We start from the raw sequence: 23,164 nt of genomic DNA, 5'->3' as shown, positions 1-23,164 counted from the left end.
TGTCTAGTCTTGCCTGCCTGAACCATTCCAGGGTTCAGGAAGCAAGGAAAGGTACTGTGATCAATATGAGAAGTTTTACTAATTTGCTGGTTTTCTTTCCTGATTTAGTTGATGATTCTCTGATGGAAGAGAAAAGCTCCAAGAGCTTTACTTCTTTTCATCTTCCTAATGGCCTGGACTGAGCTATGTGACCCCTTACCTTCTACAGAGATGAGGGGGTGTGTGGGAGGAAAATTTTGTGAACTGATGTTTTTAGAGGTGTTCTGCAGCTGTTATGAAACCATGGTTCTCTGATGCCATTTCTTTGCTCCTTTAACCCCACCTTTTCCTTCTTTAACCCCCTAGCTGTGTGAATAGTTCCAGTCTCCACCTCAGACCTGCAGAGAGATTCCAAGTCAAATACCATTATGAATAATAGGCAACCAGACATAAAATCCATTTAATGCATGAACCTACTTGATGTAATTTCTCCTGTGAAAAGACTTGTAGCTGAGGTCAATGGTAAAATGGCTTTACTTTATTTGTGTGTGGGTATGTGATATTGACTGGCTTCCTTTCCTGAAGAGACCTTCCTATCTTAGTTTAGTTGCTCTGTGTGCCTGAAGCCCTCAGCTGATGCCAAGAACAAATACGGGAGGATTTTTGGGTTTTTAATACCTGAACATTGCCTCTCCCCACAAACTTAATGTGAGGGAAGAAACCAGAGGGAAAAAGAATTGTGATAGACTTGTCTGAGGTGGTAGAATAAAAAGATGACTTCTGAGTCCTGTATTTTCAGCTCTTGGTCTTTTGCAAATTGAATTTTCTGAAAGCATAAAAATAACCACACAGGCATTCTCCTTCAACATTTTAATGTAAATATGAGTCTTTGTGATTATTGTTTAAAGTGAATGTGATATAACTTGATGTTAAGAAGACAATACACAAGTTTTTATTTCTTTATAATAAGAGAGCAGAAGCTCTATGGGTACTACTAACTAAAACAGAATTGAAGGGTATATGGAACAGCACATAGGTGAAAGGAGATGACAGCGAAGAGTTTTTGAACAAAAATCTATCAAAGAAAAGAAATTAAGCTCTTTGTAATAACAACTGCAGCTTTTCAGGGACACAAAACCTTTCACTTTTCTGGTGAATCAGGTGCATGGTAGTCCTCCAAGTTAATTAAAGTACACAGACAGAAGCTGAGGAGTTGAGTCCTGCCAGCAAGGGAATAAAACACCTGAGACCACTTCAGTTAGTGGGAAAGGAACACTGTAAGAAAAGTGAAGAGATGACTTAAAAAAACAAACAACTGCACCTAAATGAAAAATGCAACAATTGAGGCAGGTCTGCCCAACCCCTCATGCTGCCTTCTTGCTTTCTGGGAAGAGACATCCCAGTGTGTGGAAGACTGGGAGATTCTAGCCTTCATCAGAAGGTGGAAGTCATGCTATAGAAGTCAAATGTGGGAGAACAATACAATACAACTGTGGTCAATAATACAGTGCAGTGACTCTAAGAAATCCATCGAGTGACTCTTGCTAACCCACTCATCTTCACGTGGGCTTTGTAGAGATGTTTAGGTATCTTGTGTCAATTAAAATATGAGAATGCATGTGGTAATGATGAGTAGGTAATGAGAACTTGGATACTTGGTATTAGTTCACTTCTAATTAGCAACTATTCTCTGTAAAGATGTTGCTATTTCCAAGAGCTAGCACTGCATAAGAATGTATGTTACTTCAAAAGAGGGCCTGTTGTGTGCTCTAGAATGGCTCATTTTTGTGGCTTTTTTTCTTTCTTTTTCTTTCATGCTTTATTATAGTTGGGGAGATAAAAGAAATTCCTTAGAAAAATAAAGAAAAAGGAAGCCTTTGTTCTTGTAAGATAATGACTTCCTTACATTTATTAGTTAATCTTTAAACAAATGTTACAAAGGAGTAGGGTCTTTTGTTTTCAGTTTTTTAGTTGATTGGTGGTTTGTGCATTTTCTATCGTCTTTTCTTCACAAGGAGGCACACTCCTTGTGCCTGAATCATCATCAAAGGACTTCAGGATTCTTCCTTACTTTAATATTGTTCTGTAATTTTGTCTTCCTTCTTCAACATGCATTTCTGAGAACATGGAAAAGTTCTTGGAGTAAACACTGTGACCCAGAACCTTGTGTAATTCACCTGGAGAGATGGGCAGGGAGATAAGGAGGTGACTGCATATGTATTTGAGTTTATGCCTGTAGAAATGATAATCACAACACTTGCCTTTCATCTAGTAGTAAGTGGCTCAGTCTCATCTAATTGTAATGTGATCGTCCAAATAATTCACTTGTTGTGAATTTCAGAGGATTTTGTGCATGATGCTATTTCCCCTATCCCCAAGGCATTAGTAAGGCAGTAGGAGTATGTACTCCCTTCCTAAAACTCTTCTTTTTCTGTATAGCATGCAGGGGTTTTGGCTTGTTTGTTTTCTTGTTTGTTTGTTTATTTTTCCCTGTGGCTTTCCATTCACATATTGCAAACTGGATTAATTCTGCTCTAACACCACTGTCAGGACTGAATTGCTGCAAATGAACATTCTTGGTGGCATTTTTGACCAGGTGCACTCGTAGGAATACACAGGTATGCCATCCCTTTCAGCTCTCTGGGGCCTCTAGGGAAGATGAAAACCGATGACAAAAGATCTGTCTCTAATTTAGATGTTAGGGATGTCTGAAACAAATGGATGTGTTGCAAACTGTGGATGTTCATCTCTGGTTATCTGACTCATTGCAGGACTTCATTCTCTCAGGATGGAGTAGAGGCCAGGAGTTTTCTCAGGGCATGAAAGAACTGGTCCAGTTAGCTAATAGCAAAGAAATCCATAAAGATTCCACAAATGCATAGAAATATCTAAACTGGGAAGTTGCTGAGGTAGAAAGTAGAAGGAAACTGAATTTGCCAAGGAAATGCAGTGCCCTTGCTCTTCCCTAGGCATTCAACAGTGGCTTCAGGTGAAAGGGAGAATATTTAGAACAATAGACCCTTGATCTAACTAAGTACTTAATATTTAAATAACAGGTAAACTAGTCAAAGTACACCCTCTACTATCCAAACAGTGTTACTGTCTCGAAATTTCTATTTTAAAACACTGAATGGCCAGCAAGGATGTTATAAACATTGGTGGGAGTAGCTGTGTCTGTTTCTCTTGAAAATAATGCAGAACAATGGGTCCTGTCTCCTATTTCTTCCCAAAACCAGGTGATGCTCTTAAAAGTGCTCTTCCTTTTCCATGAAGGACTGCACACTGGAGGAAGGAGGGTAAATGGCAGCCAGTGGATTGCTTTTACAGGTGCTCCCAGGATGTTCAGCACATCAATTCGGGTGGAGAGAGAAGCAGCATCAAATGCCATCAGGCAGTGCCAAAGCAATGCTAAGACTTACTTATATTTAGATTAACCAGTCAAGGATTTAGTTGCTGAATTGCCATTTGGCTTTGGTTAACAGGAATAATATGAAGCCAAAAGAAAAAGCCAGAGAGGAAAAGAAGGTTTCTTTTATCAAATTCTGGATACACTGAGACAAGTTGCTTTAAATGCATCATTCCAGGAAATAGAACAGTGTTAACTTTTACATTTTAAGTGTCTAATAATTGTATGCTTTAGTGAATTGAATATATTACAAGGGTAAACAGCACCTGGGTCATCCAATAATTGAATGTTTGTTTGTTTGTTTTTTATTAATAACAAAACTTCAGAGTATAGATAGCAAACTGCTATAGGTAAGGAGTAACATAACCTTAAATGTAAAATATATATTTCTGTGCCTAAAGGGGAAAATGCTCTAACTTTTTTAAGGGCTCTTACAAGCAGAAGAGAATGTATTTAATTCATTCATAGGTTGATCTGACTTTCACCCCTCAGTGACCAATTCTTAAACATCTTTGGGAACTCAAGAGGCTTCAGTAGAATAATTCTTCTTGAGCTTTTTATCCCAAAACTCTTTTGAGAAAAGTTGAGCTGCTGTAGAAGCCCTCAAGGAGCCAATGGAATCACTGAATAAAAATGGAAATGGGGCTTCTGGGCTTAGCACAGTAAAAATAAACATAATATGAACTTCTGCATCTCTCTTGAGTTCCTAACTTTCCTGGAGTAAAAAACTGAGGTGTTCTGGCATAGGATTCAGGATGTATATCTATAGGGCAATGGAAAAGAGAGAAAAAATTGTAAAAGAGAACTGGACAGTATGAAAAATACAAAGTGCAAAGCTGTATATAAATTATCTTGATGTCTGAATAAAAAGTGAGAAGAAGATACCTCTTGTGTAAGGGGAAACTGCTCTACAAAACCAGTTAAACTGCTTCCTACTTGGTAGCTTATTGCAGTAAAGCCCAAGAAGCTTTGAAAGAAAAGGATGAATGTGCAGGTGGAATTTAGGACCTTCCACAAAACAGATGAAATTAATATATTCTTTTTCTCTGCATTTCAGTTTAAGAATGTCCCTTAAACTGCAGCTGATTAAGTTCAATCCCTTTCATTTTCATCTGTGAAGAAAGCTAAACAATAGGCCTCAAATTAGAGCAGTAATGTATATGCCAGAATGGTGTACTTGGTATCTTGTTAAAAATTAAGTAATTTTTTGTTTTAGTTTGGTAATTAGAGTATAAATTTATGTAAAAAGCCATCTCTGAGTCTTAATTTGGCTGGAAGACAGATGGGGTGGAGGGAGAAAAGATGTAGTCCTCTGTTATTTCCCATAATGATTGATACAGTTCCAAAGACTGTTTGGAATATTTACAGGAATGAAGACAAGCACAGATTTCTTGACAGGTTTCCATTGTTGTGCTGTTGAGATTTCTTAAATAGTTTGAGCTTGTTAATCACAAGTCAAGATGTAAATATGAAGATGTGGGTGGTAATGAGGCCTGTAAAACCATGAAATTGTTAGTAATTCTGCTTTTTATATATTTGTTTACATGCTGTGCTGTTTCATCTCAAAACTGAATTCCATCAGATCAGAAAGCAGATTTCCTTGGTTTGCAGGATTTTTCTTTCATTAGTTTTGGTATGCCCTAGTATTTATGAAGATGACAATGCCAGTAGGAACATTAGATTACAAAGGTAATTCTGAAAAGGTCAGCAGGTCTGACATGCAATTTGTCTTGTTCAATTAGGCTTTATATTGATGTCCTGTCTGTCTAACCATTATGGTAATCACTTGAAATATAAATGATGTGTGGGCAATCATTGTACATTTTTGTTCGAAGAAAAGTCAGAACTCTGAACAGCTCCAGTGACAAAGCTAATAAATGTTGAAGCTACAGTGTGTGATTCTGTGTTGGCTTTGATCATTAGATCTTGTAGTCTACCTGATTTAAGAATTTAATAGGCAAAAGAAGTGTCCAGCTGTGGCATCTCTGAATAAGTTAAGAAATATTGTCTGGTTTTCATTACTTATCTGAATGAACACATCCAAAATCAACCCGACATGCATGAGGCATACTCACTACATCTTCCTTAATCTAATGTCTGTTGCTATGATTCAGCATCATATTGCGAAAGTCAAAATATATTGACCTGTATGATCCTCCAAAATGCTTGCTCTGCATATTTACTGCATGTCTGATGCTGTTAAGAGGAATATAAAGAGCAGCAATCTACATTGATTTGCTAGAAGAAATGAAATAAGGATAAGTGTCTTAAGTTTAAATAAAATAGGTGTATGCAGTAAATAATTCAGGAGAATTAGAATTTAAAATCCAATCCATTTCAATTCTCTATCATGGCTTGCCAATATCCAAGGATTTTCTTCATTTGCTTTAGCTTTGCTTTCCAACAACTCTGAAATTAAATTGGAAATTATGAGAAAGAGCAGGATGTGGTCTGCTTTCACAGCAGCCTGCGTGATTATTCCAGAGAATGGTCTTTCTTCATCTTAATGAAATGAGAATACTCATTTATAATTGTACAGTGCAAAAGAACATTGCAGGAATTCAAGTCAATTGGAATAAAACTTATGAAAGTATACTCCTTGCTGGTCTTAATGCTAGTAAGAAATGTAGGAGTTTAGCAATTAAAACAAACAACTGTCCTTAAATCTTTCTAATCATCCTTCCGACTAGTTAATGTTTGAACCTTCTTTTATGGACTATTACTTCCACAGTACCATTGAAATTGTGTCTTAATCCTATTTTAACTTTAATTTTGGATTCCTTTCTCTTCTCAGTGACTGAAGTATTGATATTATTTATCAAGTGACAGAAATTTGTGTTTGCTTTTTCTTTATATTTCCATAATAATGATTAAAGTATTTAGGTATTTTAAAACCTATTTACCTCACTCTAGTGTGGGTCTCGAGCATGCAAGAACCCTGGCCTTCTTTGACCCAGCTTGTACAAGTTTTTGGAAGTGTCAGGAAAATGAAGAAAAATAATACACTTCTCTTGGAGAAGAGACACTGTTGGTGTCTGAGATGAGGTGCTGTTTTGGATTGCACAGAGGTTCTTTCTTTGTTTTTCTTGGAAAATATTGACACCTGAATAGTAATTTCCAGATGAGGCTAAAAAGGTGCTGCTTTCCTTGATGGAAACGTGCTGTGGGAATTCATATTTCTTGTACATCGTATAAGGAACTGAGAAAGAAACTCTTTGCTTGGACCTTAAGTGGTCCTGAAATACAGGAATGTGCCCCGTATCTCTTTGTTACTGCAAAAGGTGCAATGCTGCTCCAGAGATGCCAGTTCTTATGTTTCTGCTGTCCATAAGCTTTACGGCATCAGGTGAAACTTCTTAAATGTTACGGATGCCTCAGCAGAAGCGCTGAAAAAGTGTCCCTCTGAAGGTAAAATGGCAGATCAGAAGGTAAAGAATGTTGTTTAAAACTCCTGCTGTAATTGTCTGTGCTGGCTGTTGCTTTAGGAATCGAGGTCAAGAGGTGAGGATGATTGTTCAAACACTGCCAAGATCCACTTGTGAAGTAGAAAGTAATAGTATTTCATGAACTCAGTGGGTCTTGCTGCTCTGCAAGAGTGTCAGAACATTGTGTAGATCAGAAAGGACCTATGAAAATATTCAGTGATGAGGAAAAATGGCCTTGTGGGGAATGCTGGGGAGCTGCTTCTGGTTAAAACCAGTCTTGGGGGACAGTCCAGCATAACTGCCATTATGGAGGGAATACATCTGGGGCTAAAGCTTTACTTTAGTAAGGCAAAACTTTAACTAGAACTTGTGCTTGGGAAGCTGATCCAAGGCAAGCCTGGTATGTCTAAACAAAAAGAACAATCTACTACCCTCCTTCTCTCTCAAAATGGTTAAGATTATTCCAAGGGCTAAAATAATAAACATTAAAGGCCCCTTTTGAAGAGATAAATGAGTAACTTATTTTAACTCTAGTGTTTGTCTTTTACTGACTCTGGCATCCTGAAGGAGAAAGATTATAAGTCTTACATTAATAAGAACATTACAAATGTAACCAAAATGGATAAGTATTTGAATGGTCTTTGCCTCCTACCAGACCCCTTCATCACATTTGAAACAGAAACATTCTGAAAAACATATATGAGGATCCTTTTCATCTACCCAGATGTGTTAAGGTATTTTAGCAGAATAAAGGGGCTGCTTTTTTTTGTCTTATAAGGCAGAAGGAATGTCCACCCTTCCTGAAGCCTAATTCTTTTGAATTTTGTATTCACGTAGCTTGCACACCTTGATGGAAAAAACCACGTTTCTAGATATCCTGAACATATTAGAAAGGCTTTAGTGAAGCCTCGGTGTCTGGCATTAGTCTGTCCATTTGTTCTACAAACAGATATTTAATGCAGAAAGAGACTGCAGGACCACCTGCTGACACCCCCCTCACTCATTTTCTGGGACAAGCCTTGGGGCAGGAGGCACATCAGACATGACTCTGCACGTGCTAAATGGCAGAAGCTGGCAGCCCTGCCAGTGCTGGCACTCATGCAGCAAGGCTAAGGAAAGCTTTGGAGGAGCCTGGCTCTCAAGGCACACCCTCATGCAGTACAGGCCACAGGGGGCAGCTTGTAAGGGTTTTGGCTTCTTTTCTTCTCCACCAAGGTGAGGATGAATAATACTCAGGAGACACCAAGCTCGAGTTTGGACTTCGAATGTTTATTGTATCTTATTTATTTAAAGTATTTACAGGCTCAAGAACCCGTGAGCTTGACTAGCAAGCTAGAGAAACAAGGTAAAATGGAGTGCCTCTAACTCTTACCAAGGTAATTTAGGAGATAATCAACCAATAACAAGGTGACACCTGTATTATTTATGTTTCTGACCCAATAATGACCACCCAAGGCCCCCAATGTGGACATTTTCTACCCAAATCATGCCACCCAAATCCATGAAGAAGAAGGAAGAAAAGACAAAGAAGGAAGAAGAAGGCAAAGAAGGAAAAAGACAACACCCCAAATCCTCCATATTGACTCACATGTACTACTATACACTAAAACTCCAAATTCCAAGTTTCTAGGATTCCAACAGCTCACCAGAGGCAAGAGCTTGCAAGCTGTGTGGTACAGCTGTGGCTTAAAAACATCACACTAATCGGAATTTTCTGTGGAAATTTCTGGCAAAACTTACCACATTTCAGCCTTAGTTCAATGAAAGGTATATTCTAGAGGAATGCAGATTTGATGGGCTCTCTAATGGAAATTATAGTAAATGCTTCACTCCATAGCGAAATTAGTTCTCTGATGAAGTCTTTAATTCATTTAGGAGTTGACAAAGTTTTCACAGCATCTCAGCATTCTGTGGGATCAGCTGTGCCAGGGATGTGCTCAAGGCAATGTTCAATAAAAGTTTTGGCAAAGGAGTCTCTCAGCACTTCGTGTGTCTGACAGCACAGCTCTTAGCCCACGGGGCATATCACAGCAGCTCTGTGGTGGTCTATGCCATGGGGTGTGATGACTGCTCTCACCATTCTTTGCAAAGGATACCCAGGTAGGAAGGTTCCTGGATTTTGAACACCATCCTAAATTTCTGTGACAAGAAATAAATCAATTTTAGTATAGAAGCAGCAAGAATAACACACAAGCCCCTATAGATGGTATTGGGCAGTGATTTAATGCAGTGGCAGTTCTCAAGTTGTAGTATAATATCAAAGGAAAAGTGAAAAAATCCTGAACCTGACCCATTATCTGTAGTTGATATGTATAAAATTTCTATGCTACTGACTGAGGATTAATAGTCATGACCTTTATCTTATATAGCAATTCAAATTATGACAGTTCAATTAGCTCAGCTGGGGCTAGACTGAGATGCTGCCTCTGAGCCACTGAATCTGGGCTGCCATGATGGACTTCAGAGGTGCTTTTTCTGTTTGTCTGGTTTTGCTTACCCAATGATTATGCATTGTGAGGAATAAAAACACAGTTTTCTCTTCTGAAGGACATCTGGGGTCAGAGGGCCAAATGTGTATGGAAAACACTTGAAAGGCTGCTTAGATTCTAGCTCTCCAAATCAGTATTCATTTTTTGTCATTACCATGGTGTAGCAACTAAAATTTGAGATTAGAAGCCAAGAAAATAGGCTAATTGTTAGTATTTTCATGATTTTCTCTTTCTACTTACACCATGGACTTTTGAAAGTTGTTTTTTTCCCTTAGACTCTATCTGTGTATTCGTGTTAGTGGTCTCATGTACTTGGTAGCTTCAAGCTTTTCAATAGGAGCCATTCCATCTTAATCATGCTTTTTGTAAGAAAGTATCTTGTGTTGCTTTAGAAATTATCTCTATTTAGATGATTATATACATGCCCTACCTAAATGGTGCAGCAGTTTAATTAAATTAATAAATCTGGTTTAATTTCCAGAATTCCACATGAATTTTCTAAGTCTCAGTTCAAGCTTTCCTGAAAGAGGTTCTGGAATTAAGCCTTTTCTGCCAGAAAGACTAGGTCTGCATCTTAATTGACACCTTATTGCTTGGTGTACTGTCTTGTACACCTTGAGCAGCAAGTTAGACAAAGGCAATTTGTGCTATTAAATAACACCAGCCCCTGACACAGATGTGAGCATTGGATCACAGCCATCAGTCACCATCCACAGAATCACAGGATGGGTCAGGTTGGAAACGACCACAGGTCACCTTCTCAGTCTGGGTCATCCCAGAGCACAGGGCACAGGATTGTTCCTAGTTGTAAACATGATCTCTGGTAACCTCTGGGGCCCACAACAGCCCAGAATAACTTCCACATGGAAATCCCTTGCACTGATGATTTCCAATATAAGCTATGCATGGGTGACAGTGCAATCGAGGTGCTACAGCTTTCATGACCCAGGAGTCAGTGTTATTTTCCCTGCCAGTGCCTCCCCCCTTGGCATATAGGTGGTGAGCCTCTTGGGACCAGGATGTACCATGTACAGCTCTGGGAAGACAGTTGCTGATTTTTTTTTATATCTGCTGACTTCTACAAGTGAACTTCTATTGAGTTCATTACTGCTTGGCTTGAAGAGCATTTGTGTGGAAAACCCTTTTCTATGAAGCTAGGAACTCTAGAGAGGAAACAATTTTGGATCCCAGAATTGTCTACCAAAATGTTTGAAAGATGGACCAAGCAGAAAGACAATGCTCCATTGAGTTGTCACTATCAACTGAAAGAATCCTCAGGGTTTAACAGGAAGGAAGAAGTTCCTGGCTCCATTCCTGGTACAGCTTCCAGAGAACCATGGAGAAAGTACTGGTCATACAGACACAAACTACTTTTGTGGTGTGACCAGGTCCTGCTCAGAGAGTACTGGCTCTCCTGGGAGATGGAGCACTTTGGTGAGGGATGTAGGTATTGGCAGCTCCTGAGACACAAGGATCTATAACTCCTATATCCACCTTGTGGATATGCTTGGCTATGTGAGACTGAAGCTCCAGGCTGCTGAAACAGAAACTAGGAAGGATGGAATACCTTCTTTTTCCTTACCTGACCCCATGAACAACTGGATGATATCTATTCAAATAGTAGCTATACATGCTTTTGTTTCTGCATCCTTTGTGGTGATGAAATAGATCTTCAAAAGTTTGTTTTGCAAAGAGAAGTTGTTAAAAGCTGAGCCACAGCCCTTCAGCTGGAGTTAGAGATTCTTCCTGCTGGGATGCTGGCAAATGATTGTGTAGGATTAGCATGAGTAGAGAGGTGCTAGCAGCTCATCCATGAATAGAGAGGAGAGGATAAGGATGTAGACCCTCAGTTATAGCAGTGGACAACATGACTTATGAAAAAGGAAGAGTTAACAGAATGGACTGTCAGCATGGACACGATTTATTCCATGCATATAGCACTGTGGGAAGGCAAGGCACAGGCAGAGGAGGGGCTGTGATTAGGGAGGGAGGGGGTGAATGCTGCTAAGTGTTTGTGAAGGTTTTGGTGGAAATATGCATTATCCAAATTGCCACCTTCAGTTCTGGAATTAGAGGAGGCAGACAAGTGTGTGGGGCCATCTGTGCCTGGGAGGCCAGGCAGTGTGAGTGGGAACTGAGGGCTGAGCCCTGCTGGGATCCCTCCATCTGCCATGAGGATACTCATCAGCCATTTGGGTTTCTCAGCAGGAAAAGGCACTATAAGCACTGTTGGTATGGATTTCTAGGTTGCCACTCCGTGTCCAAGACCTTGTGGTCAACCAGCTGGACACACACTCCTCTGGTGGTCACTGGAAACTGGACCTATGACCAGTGGTCAAGGGGGAATGCAATATTTTTTATTTTATGGTATATAGAGAGTGTTCCCAGAATATATCTCTAATTCCAGGCAGGAAGGGCACATTTCAGGAGCATTTCAGTAGTCTCAAACTAGAAATTAATCTGCCATGGAGCCCCTAACTGAGGCCAGTTTGCCTGGCTTCAGTCTGCAGAGTGAGGCAGGACTACAGATGGGCCGTATGAAGCACGGATAGTTGTCTGATAAGCATATGGAGAAAATGCTGGGATAGGGAGATTATCCAAGGCAGCCAGCAGGATGTTGTCACACCTGGTGCCCAGCACAGATTTCCAGCCTGCAAGCATAGAACAAGGTGTACTGGAAGGTGTCATACCCTGCTGCCTGCTTCTGGAGTGTGACCACTACTGGGGTCGTGAGGATTAATAAGGGCCAAAGCACATCAGAGTTCTGAGCCAGGGCTGGCTACCAACAGTTTGTAACTTGGATGCAATGGCTTTGTTTCAGGAGCGGCTTTCAGCTGATTCAGTGGATATGAATCAGTCTGTGCTATTCGGCCTTGGAGCCCAAAGCCTTCTTTTCATCAATATAAGCAAATTTGTCTAGACTTACTGAGGTGTCTCAGTTTTTTATTTACTCTCCAGCAGAATCTCTAAGTTGCTGTTCTCAGAGCTGTAACTACATGTCTTTGAGCAAGCGTACAAAACTTGTGGAGTGTAAAAGAATAAGAAAAGAGCAGGTAATAAGGAAATTTGTGAAATGATTAACTTGTCAGTTTAACATCAATTAAGAGAAAAATTCTGGAATGGAAAAAATCAAACCATCTGTAACATCTTGGAAAAACATCAAAGAGCTGAGTAGCTGCCAACATGGTCCATTTGTTCAACCCAGTTCCCTTCTGTGACTGGGTAATTGCCAGTGGGTAAAGGAGGCACATTAGATGTCACATTTTGAGAATAGTAGAGCTTTTTCTACTCCCTTCCATCACATTTTTGCAAATACGCACATAAATTAAATTACGTGGTGAGAAGCCAAATGACTTGGATAACCATGCTCATAGAATTGGTCTGATATCTGACCCAACAGAAACATCAAATGAGTTTTCACAGGGTCTTTTCAATGGAAGAGGCAGTAGGCCTACCACTTACAATTGAAACAGCTAGCTAGAAGCAAGCAGACTGCTAAAGCAGACTGGCTTCATTGCTAAGTTAGTCCTCCAGTCTTGACAAAGAATATAATCAGAAAGAAGGATAGGATTTAGAATCACAGAATGGTTTGGGTTGGAAGGGACCTTTAAAAGTCATCAAATGCCTGCAATATGCAGGCACATCCTCAACTGATCAGGTTGCTCAAAGCCCCATCCAATCAGACCTTGAATGTTTCTAGAGATGAGGAACATGCAACTTCTCTGGGGACCCTGTTTCAATGTTTTGCCACCCCTGTCATAAAAAAATTCTTGCTTATGGCTATTATAGAATCATGAGCTGGAAGGGACCCACAAAAATCATGGAAGGTCAGCTCCTGGCACTGCACAGGACCACAGCAAGGGTCACACCATGTGCCTGGGAGCATTGTCCACATGCTTTTTGTCAGCCCTCTGGTCATTTTTGTGGCCATCCTCTGGACACAATCCAACAGGTCTATGCCTTTCTTATGCTGGGTTCCTCAGTGCTGGGTGCAGCACTGCAGGTGGGATCTCACCAGAGTGGAATAGAGGGGAAGAATCCCCCCCCCCCCCCCCCTCACCTGCTGCCCATGGTGCTTTGGATGCAGCCCAGGACAGCTTTGGCTTTCTGGGCTGTGAGTGATATGACTAGGCCAGGTCTATCTCTTTCAGCCTAAGTTCTCCTCAGCAGGTGTGTCCTCAATTCCTTCTCCCACCAGCTGTGTTTATACCAGACACGGCCCTGACACAGGTGCAGCGCCTTGCATTTTAGAGAGGGAAGGGTGAGGTGTTAAATTCTGTTGAGAGCAAACACCTGATGAGTGGTTCTGAAAGCTTCCTGGAAAATTAGATAGGGAATCATGGGACTTCAAATATTATATGACTCAGAAGCACAACACTGGTTTCATCTGGCATGAGAAGGAAGCAAATGTTGTATCAATAAACATTTGTATTGCCAGCAAAATACAGAATGTACTCCCAGTCTGATCAACATTATTGAGGCCTTAGTTGTAGTGATATGTCCAGTACTCTCCAGAGGAATATGGACTCCCTAGAGAATTTCTGGCAAAGGAAGGCTGGAGTGATCATCTGGCTTAGAACAGAAGAGAAAGCTGAATGCAACAGATCTTAAAAAAAGCTGTTGTGAATCTCTTGTTCAACAAGCCTGTGATACACAGGATGATAACTTCTACAATGGTTTAGAATCACAGAAAGGAAGGTACTCATGTATTTTCGTTTCCTTTCTTAAGCTAACTGGAAAAACTGTGTGAAACACTGTGATGAATTGCTGGAAGAGTCTGGGGCATCTTTGTGTTGAAGACCCCAGGAGGCTTAGTCTGATAAGTTGTGTGTTTTATGAAGAACTCTTTTATGAAAATATAAAAATTTTCATTGTAACACTGTTTAGGTTATATAAGGGCCAAAAGCCTAAAATATTAGGTGACATTTCTTGTCAAGAGATCAAGAGTCTTCCTGGCTGCATTTTAGTCTGGGTAAGGAAAGCAAGACCTTCAGCCAGAGAGAAGCAAATGAAATGGGAGGATCCCAAGTTTGGAACCCTGCTTGTACTTTAGGCAAGAGGAGAAAGCGTTTGAAATTCTAACATTCCAGCCTGCCTCATGCTCTTTGCCACCTTACTTGCTAACTAAATGGCTCCAGATCTTACTGAACTGTTGCATACTCTCTGACTCTTTGTATAGAGATGCATCCCATAAGTGGGGAGCAAAATAAGGAGCCCCTGTGCAGTGTAACACAGCTCTTGGGCCTTGGAGCAACTGCTGCCTACAGGAAAACAGGATATACTTGTGATACAAACCTCTTGCAAGTTAGATTTGAAGGTCAGCAGCATGGACTCCCACTGCAATCCAGCCGCTGTTTTCCTTGGCTGTTCCCTGGCTGGTGGCAGTTCTGATGGCAAGGCTACACAGAGAGATGAGAACCTTTTCTACATGGGCTTGGATTTTTAAGAGGTGGTGAATGCTTCAGAAACACTTTAATGTCTTCCTTGTGCTGAAAGCACAGGCCTGGTTGGCTATCACCATGAATTTTAGACAAAAAGATATTATGTGCCATGCCTGACATGTCCATCATGCCCTGGAGCGTCACAGAGATTATGTACAACAGTATCTAGACTATGCACTGAGTTAGTATTTTTTTTTCCCACACTAGTGTGATAGGGAGGTTATAGCCAGCCCACCCAAAAAAGGCTCCTCCAGCCTTTACCTAAGTCTGTGGTATTTGTGTGGTGTTCTGTAATGCTCCCCACTGCTGATATGGTCTCCCATAAATATTGATACTGATCTTTGGGATGATATGGTCCTCCCATGATTTGGAGCAGGAGTTTAAAGTTTTGGGGATGTTATAACAAGAAACCTCTTTTTCACTTCCCAATAAAAGTCTGTTGAAGGATGGCCAACTTAGGCTTCACACTGCCCCTGCCCTGTTTAGAGAAAGCAGAACAGTTTGTGCAGGTCACAGAGGAGCAGGAGCTTTTATAGGCACTGCCTCCAGCTGAGCACATCTCCTTCCCATGCAGCTGTGGTGAGACTGAGACTGCAGGGTACAAACAGGCTTATAATTATTAATCTCTGCTAATGCCATCACCTGGCACCAGAACAGAGGAGTGGGTGTAGAGCATTCTGTAGCTTTTACCTAGTGCATAGGTGGAGCTCTTCAAAGCTTGTCTCAGTTAATAACCACCTAATGACCTTCAGAGGTCAGAGTTTATTAGGATGAGAGTAGCCAAGCAAAGTGTACAGGGACAAACTGGTGCATTTCAAAAAGCCTGCCATCTGTGTAAAGATCACTGTTTTCCCTCCCCATCTGCTCTCTTTAGGGAGAAGAATCAGAACCTCCCCAGGCTGAACTGTGTAGGTAAGAGGACATGGAGTCTAAAAACAGGTAGAAAAAAAGAAAGGGGCTTTAGGAGAGGAAGAGAGCTACATGAGAGTGTGCTCAAGTAAAACCTGGAGATTTAAGAAGAATTCCCATGTCTTTGTTCCCTAGTAAGGGTTTGCAGTGTGCTGGAGCTTTTGAACTCTGCTGTCCTGGCAGGGTGTCTATCAGTTTTAAATGTCAGAAACACAAACCTTCATGATCACTTGTGGTGTGGTGTCACTACTGCTGCTGATACTTGCCTTTACAGAGCATAACCCCATTACTGGCTATTTTTTAGGTCTGTAGTCTGATCCTCCAGATCACAGCATGATTAAATTTGTTTTGAGAGATGATATCAGTATGTTACATTGTGTCGTGTATTTTACAGGACATACTCTCTAGTTTAGGTCTTTTGACTAATTTCTACTCTCTACATAAGCACTTTAATGCACAGATCTGCAAAGCTAAGTTTACACTAAAAGCCTCCTGAAAAGTCCCAACTTTGCAGCTTCAGGGCAAAGATGCTTTTATTAAAAACAGCCTGAAGTCTGTAGGAAACATACGTAAGTGTGTGTTGTGGAGTAACCAGTGAGACTGTTTCCTGGAACACGAGCCTTTGTTTATTGCCTTAGAGGAGTAAGTTAGGTGATGTTTATACTGAAAAGCTGCACTGAACTTCTACTGGGTGCAAGTACATGGGTGTGCATGGGTTTTCTGTGGGAAGAGACCTTGGCTCATACTGTTTTCTGGAGCTTGTAGACTCTATTACTGCTTTTTATCGAGGTTCAGAAAGTAGGAGGGCGAGTTCCTGAGGTTCTTTTGTGCCATAGCTATGGTTTTATGGAAAGTTTCAGTTCTGTTTCTGTTCTGCAGAGTGTTCTGTTCTTCCTTTAAAGAGCATGGCTTGTACTTGTGTGATTCCTGCTCACTGCAGGGAAGTTGGACTAGGTGGCCTTTACAGGTCCCTTCCAACCCAAACTGTTCCATGATTAAGTGATTCCAGTCTAGCACACATGAAATATATCAGGATTTGAGTGCTTAGAGTTGTACGTTTTGACATGGAGGGAGTTCAGATGGGTGAAAGGCTGGAAAGACTTCAAAGTCATCTTAACGGGCATTCCCTATGTATTTCTAATTAAAATTACATTTGATTAATTTAAGCATCACCATACAGCACTGAGACTGGATTCTTTGTCCTTTGGGATTTTTTTGTGGGGGGGGGAGTTGTTTATAACTTTGAAGTGTGACGCTCTTTATACCACCATATCTCAGGCACTTATTATTTTATAGATGCTTCTAGCTTATCTGTAAAACTAAAAACCCTTTTACTAGACAGGAAAGCTCAATTTTCTTCTATTTTTGTCAATTTTTTTTTAATTGTTGTAGTAGTGGCAGAGAGGAGAATGCTTTAACTCCTGCTACAAGCAAACATTTCTGGGAGAAATTGAACAGCTCTTCTAACTGAAATTTTTCCTACAGTGTGGGACTTCAACTTTCTCTCACTTGGTACAAAAACCCTATCACAGTTAGGATGAACATCTGGCTGCTCTCCTGTTGTCCTCAGGTCAAGTGATCCATTGCCTTGGAGCTTTACTGTAGGTAAACAGCCAAATTTAAGAGAACAGTAATGATTTTAGCCTTTGCTCTAGCTTTGTGTGCCCCTAGCTCATGAAGAAAGGAAAGGAAGTTAATCACAATAAGTTTTTCTAAAGGTATTTCACTGAATAATTCAAAATCAACTAAAATTCAATTAATTAGGCTTACATTCATATTGTTGCTTTTATTTTTAAAGTGTTATAACATGGATTTGGCATCAGAATGGATTATAAAACTATAGATAATGGAGGAGAGCTGAGGACTTCATATATCTAGCATGTATTCATGCCAATACAGGTTCCACCTATTCCAGGCCACCTGATCTTTAGTGGCAAATGCAATGTAGAGGGTATTTCAGCCAAATCCAATGGATCAAGTACTAAATATCAGAAAATTAGATTTAGCTCTTTGCCAGGAGGGACCCTCAAAATTTGTCTTAGATTTCTCATCTTGCAGCTCAAGGTTTAGTTGGAAAAGTAAGGGATGCTGTTACTGGGGACAGTGAAGTACTGTCTGCAACAGCATCCTTTTCAAAATCATTAAAAGCATTTGCTTTTCCTTTGGGGTTTGAAAACACCAACTTCTGGTGCTACCATAGCGTTAGAAAATGTAATGTCTTCAATTAAAAAAAAAGTTTGTTTTGGTTAATTACATTTTGCTTTATAATCAAAGGGAAGATTTTAGGCTGGTTAGAGCTAAGACCAACTCAGAGATAGCTGTACCCAGTGCAGGTTTACGCAAAGCTGCTCAAGGGGATGTGAAAATAGGTGGACATGAGAACTTTGTGCTTTTCATGGGCTAACTTTGCTCCTGATTGCAGGCTGATGAGGCTTTCCAGTGACAGAGAGTGCAACAGCCACATAACTGAAAAATTTCATTTTGTTTCTCATTGTCAAGCAAAGTAACAGTGGGAGTCTATCTACACATCAACAATGAGAAAAATAAAATTACTCCTGCTCACCTACTAATCAAGCAGCAGCACTTCTGTTCCTTTAAGAAGAGCTTTTTTAATCTGGGGAGGTTCTCTGTGAGTGACCTCCTCAAGTCACTGTCTGAGACAAGAACCTTGTGTATGTGCTCTTCCTCATGAGCTGGAAGTCACTTTCAATCTGCCAACACATTTGCTTAGCTTTCCTTTTAGAGCAGAGCCAGCTGTTCTTCAGGGTCTCTGGATTATCTGTACTCTTAAACTCTCCTTTCTGGCTAGAAAATAGGGACAGTAGCTAGACTGTTTTCCCATGCTGAAAGTTTAACAACCTTGGGTATTATTACATTGCTGAGATGTGTTCATGGTCATAGCTCAGTCCCTGATTGCCTTTACTCAAGGCTTCATCAGCTCCAAGTCCAGGCTCAGCTCTTGGAGCAAAGCTGGCTTGTGTCAGCCCCTACCCTTCACTTTTCAGAGGTGGTGGCACATCACTGACTATTGGTTCTTCTGTCATGACCCCGATGAAATCCAGGAAAAAGTGGAAGGCATTCTGTTATCTAAAATTAATTAGGAGTCAACGAGTCTTGTTTGAAGCCAGCAAAGGGAGTCACAAAGCAGCGAGTGATTAGAAGGGTTGTGAAAAGGGCTGTGCTGAGCCCTTAATCAGGCAAAAAAAGAAGAAAACAAGTAACACTGATTTAGGAATATCTTTCCCTTCTGTTTTCTAAGTATGAAATTCATGCTTAGGATGAAACTAAACCATTTTAGGAGTGAGATAGAACGGTTTTATGAAAGGTTAAAGATGCTAAATGAGACAGAGGAAATAGGAGGGAGACAAGTTTTCGTCATCTTGGTCACTGGCCATGGAGTTCATTCCCCCTTCTGTTGAGTGATGCATGAACCTCTGCTCCCTGTCTCCTGGAATGACAATTGCTCACACCAAGCCATCTTCTCCCAGGTGAATACACACATTTGTACTCATTCTTCTCCTCCTACTCTCAACACAGTGAGAAATCAAATACTATCCCTGGGATAGGACGGAGGGTAATTTCTGCAGGCTCCTGTAGCCTGCTCTGTCATGTCCAGTAACAATGCTCAGGAATTTGAAGACAGAAATTAAAGCAAGTGTGAGATATAATAAGCACAACTGGGCTGCTCACTAGATTCCACAATCCCACTGGCAGAAAAATATCTAGCCACAAGAGTGGGCAAGCTTAAGTACAATGCAAGGGATTGGGTTTTGTTGGTTTTGCTGTGGTGGGTTTTGTTTGTTTGTATTTATTTTTTTTCCTCCCCAGATGTGACAGGTGGCTGAGTAAAGTGAAGCCCCTGAAGTGTCGTCCCCGCTCTCCTCCTGATTGCCCCCAATATGGAGAGTAATTTATGAAAAAAGCTGTTGAGAGAGGAAATTCTGAGGTAAAATATTCACCTAATTTCCAGATACCGAATAAAGGAATTTTTAGTTAGGGATGCTTATTTTTCTCTTTAATCAATGCCCTTTTCAAATGGGCAGAATAGTCAGATTAGGTCCTGTGATTTTCATGTTTCTGAATATTTGTGGCTTTTTTCCCAACTGCTTAAATTATTTGAAACCACTCTTTCTATAAACATTAGTATTGATACATTGATGTGCCTGATCATGCAATGAATCATGCAAAATCAGCAAAAGCAAACTTAATTTTCTTTTTTTTTTATGAATAAAAATAGTGGAATATTTGTCCAGTTCAGACAGAAATATTGTCTTTCCTTCTTTTACTGTGCTATTTTGACTGGTTCCATTGTTTGCAATTTCCTGCTGCCTTGAGAAGATACTAATATTTTAATAGGCAAGAAGAAGGTGAGTGAAGGATGCTAAAGAAAGCCCTCATTGGAAAATATGTGTATTATTATAGGCTTCCTGTGAATGAGAGTTTTCCAACAGGAGCCCTGGACCTGTCAGTCAGTGGTGCCAAGACTTCCCTTTCACTAGAACTTATTTTAGTAATTTTCTTGGACTTTAAGTACAGAACTGAATATAATATTCAAGTAGTGTTGAGTGTCATGATTTTATGTAAATGACATTGCATTTTCACTTCTTTTTCCCCTTCTCATGAAGCCTATTTTTGACTGCTATGCACTAAGCAGGCTCCCTTAGTGAGCCACAGAGTGACAGCATACGAGTCCTTCAAGTGAAATGTTGATCACAAATTATCTGTATGCGGCTTGTTTTTTTCTCCTTACCACTTTTTACTGCCTTGTATTCAATTTTCACTGCCATGTTTATTTTGGCTGTCTCCATAACCCTGCTGTGGCCTCTGTCATCAGGATGGTATATTTTTTCCCTGCCTCGTGTATCTCCTCTGTTTACTTCACAGAACTGAACAAGACCAATGTTGATCTGAATGTCTATTCACAGCTATGTTTACTGGCAGTATTTTCCCATGACAAAATTTTTGTTTTCTTTTCTCTGGCTTTTAACCAGTTCCTAGTGCATAACAGGACTTAATTTTCTATCCACTTACCCTGCTTTCCCCTCTCCAATTTTTTTAATATTTGTGTCCAGAATTAGCTTTATATACATGGAAAATGCTTTTAGACATTTGAATAGTGTTTTCCATGAACTTAGGTTTCTAAAGAGGATCTCTGAATCCACTGCACCCAAAAGAAGGAAAAAATATATCCAGCCTAGAATATTTAAAGCAAGCACTGTTAGTCTAGCCATGCCACATCACTGGCAGTAGACTTCTGGAGTTGCCTCCCAGAGTTGAGGGTGAGGAAGACACTTCCCCCAGAGGACCAGAGACATTCTCTTTCTAAACTGATAAAACTGCTTTAGTGAGTTGAATGGTCCGAATTCCTTCCATTGTCAAGGATACCTACCTCTAAACACTTAAGTTGGCCAACTTAATTCTACCAAAAGGGTTGTCTTGTCTCTGAAATCGAGCTTGCTCCATGTGGTGAATCAGCCTCAACTTTTGCAGGAGAAAGCAAGGAAGCCCTGAAAAAAATGATGCAGCAGTTCCCTCTCTTGCTCTTATCTGATAGACCTGCAGTGCAGCAGGAAGCTACAGAAGTTTCATCTGCCTGGGGTCTGAGTGCCTTAGGGATTCTCTGTCATCTGGATCATTCAGCCTTGAAAAGGTTGCTCAGGAAAATTCTACTGAGTTGTCTTTTATGTTTTTATGTACAGAGACACAATTGTTACCCTCATTAACAAATATCAACTGTGACCTTACATTAATACATTTAGGGATTGAAATGATATTCAGACTCTTGCCTGCATTATGCAGAAATATGCTTGAAAATGGAGAGAGTAGAGGTGCTTTATTAGGTGACATTTGTGGACTTTGTGTAGAGAACAGATCTTACAATGATGTGGCTGCTAATATATCTGATACCTGGATATTGCAGCAGCTTTCAGGAGAGAGAAATTTAGGCTGTCTAAAACCCTGACTGAAATGGAAAACAAATCTTTTGAGATCCAGGATCACGCCTCTAGTTTGCCAGGGCTGTGAATTTTTAACTAACAAGAAAAAATACCTTCCTTCTTTTGTGAACTTTTTGAAAGGGTCTGGTTGTTACTGCATGGAGTAAAGGAAGTAAGTACATGGCTGTCTTGTTTTCCATGCCTTCCTTGATCACTCTTATCAAACAGCATTTGACATATGTGGGACTCAGCAAAAAAACTTGAGATGTTGGTTTTCTGTTGCTACCCATGCATCAGGGAAGTGACACAGTGACACTGAGTGACAGATGAACTTGCCCACGGCAAAATGCAGCCACTCATAGATGTGTAAAAATGAGACAGCAGCATAAGTGGCCTGTTAGGAGAAAGCACCAGGAATGTGTTTGGAGTTATCTGACCTATGCAACTGGAGTACTGGATGCTTGTTTTTTATGAGCTGTTTGCTTGGCCCAATGAAAGGTTTTCTTGGTGATAAACATAACTGAACACCAGCTTTCTACAGGTGCACTGCAAGTGTGTGAGTGAATAGTCTATCATAACTGAAATGGTACTGAATGCCTATGGCATTCTTTTAGGATAACCCACTGCTGTGGTTTTCATTCATTTATTTTTGAGAATCATAATGCATTCAGTTGTAATGCATCTCACACACTTTGCATAATTGAACCATATAGTAATAAGTTTCATGAAAATGAGAAATACTTAAAATACTTTGTATAATAAAATATTATCAGGTACTGGTTAGTTTAATGGCTGGTGAGTAAAAGTGTGAATTTAGTTTTATAACCTAAGTGATTATTAATATTTATTGCCTCTAGCAACAAAAGGCAAGTCTGTTTTCAATTTAATGGACCCTAACTGAAGACTTTCAAATGTAAGCCCTCAATGAATTTTGTATGATAGGTTCAGCCACTATTTTTTGACAATATGAAATCAAACCAAATATCTCATTCTCCTAGGGGAAAGAAAGGAGAAAGATGTGAACCAAAAGAAGTACAATCTGCCCTGTACTGAGGAACCATAGTAAATCCAGCAGCTCCCTCACAGGACTGCCATTGTCTTGTCCAGATTTTATCCAGCAGTTGTGTCAGTGCTGTGTCTTCACATTCTTAATTGAGGTGGTGTTTCTGTTTAAGTAGCCTTTGTGGACAGCTAGAAAGCGAAGAGAACTCTGTTTTTGCACCAGAAGACAACTTTCTGTGATCAGAGAACTGGACTGGCAGAAACTGCCCACTCAGATAATTGCCTTCTTGGGGCATAAGTGCATCTATGGAAATAAGTTCACAGAGCTGGGAGAGAGAGAGGTTCTTTTAAGGTCCTGATGAATCAGCCATGATTATGAGGAAATAGCTCTTCAGAGTGCTGTTGGAGTAAAGCATAATGTTCTTCAACTTCTGGTATTTGTTATGTCCCAGTAAATATTCTATTAAGGACACAAGGCGCTTTTTTAACAGCTTATAATCTCTTTCTGCTTTATTTCTCTGCTTTTTGAAATGGAGCTACTTATCATGTGAGTTAATTAATTTTTAAAGTCTTACTC

This window comes from Sylvia atricapilla, chromosome 4 (assembly GCF_009819655.1).
Source record: "Sylvia atricapilla isolate bSylAtr1 chromosome 4, bSylAtr1.pri, whole genome shotgun sequence".
Lineage (NCBI taxonomy): Eukaryota > Metazoa > Chordata > Aves > Passeriformes > Sylviidae > Sylvia > Sylvia atricapilla.
The sequence above is the reverse complement of the archived record's forward strand: the minus strand, read 5'-3'. Positions refer to the sequence as shown.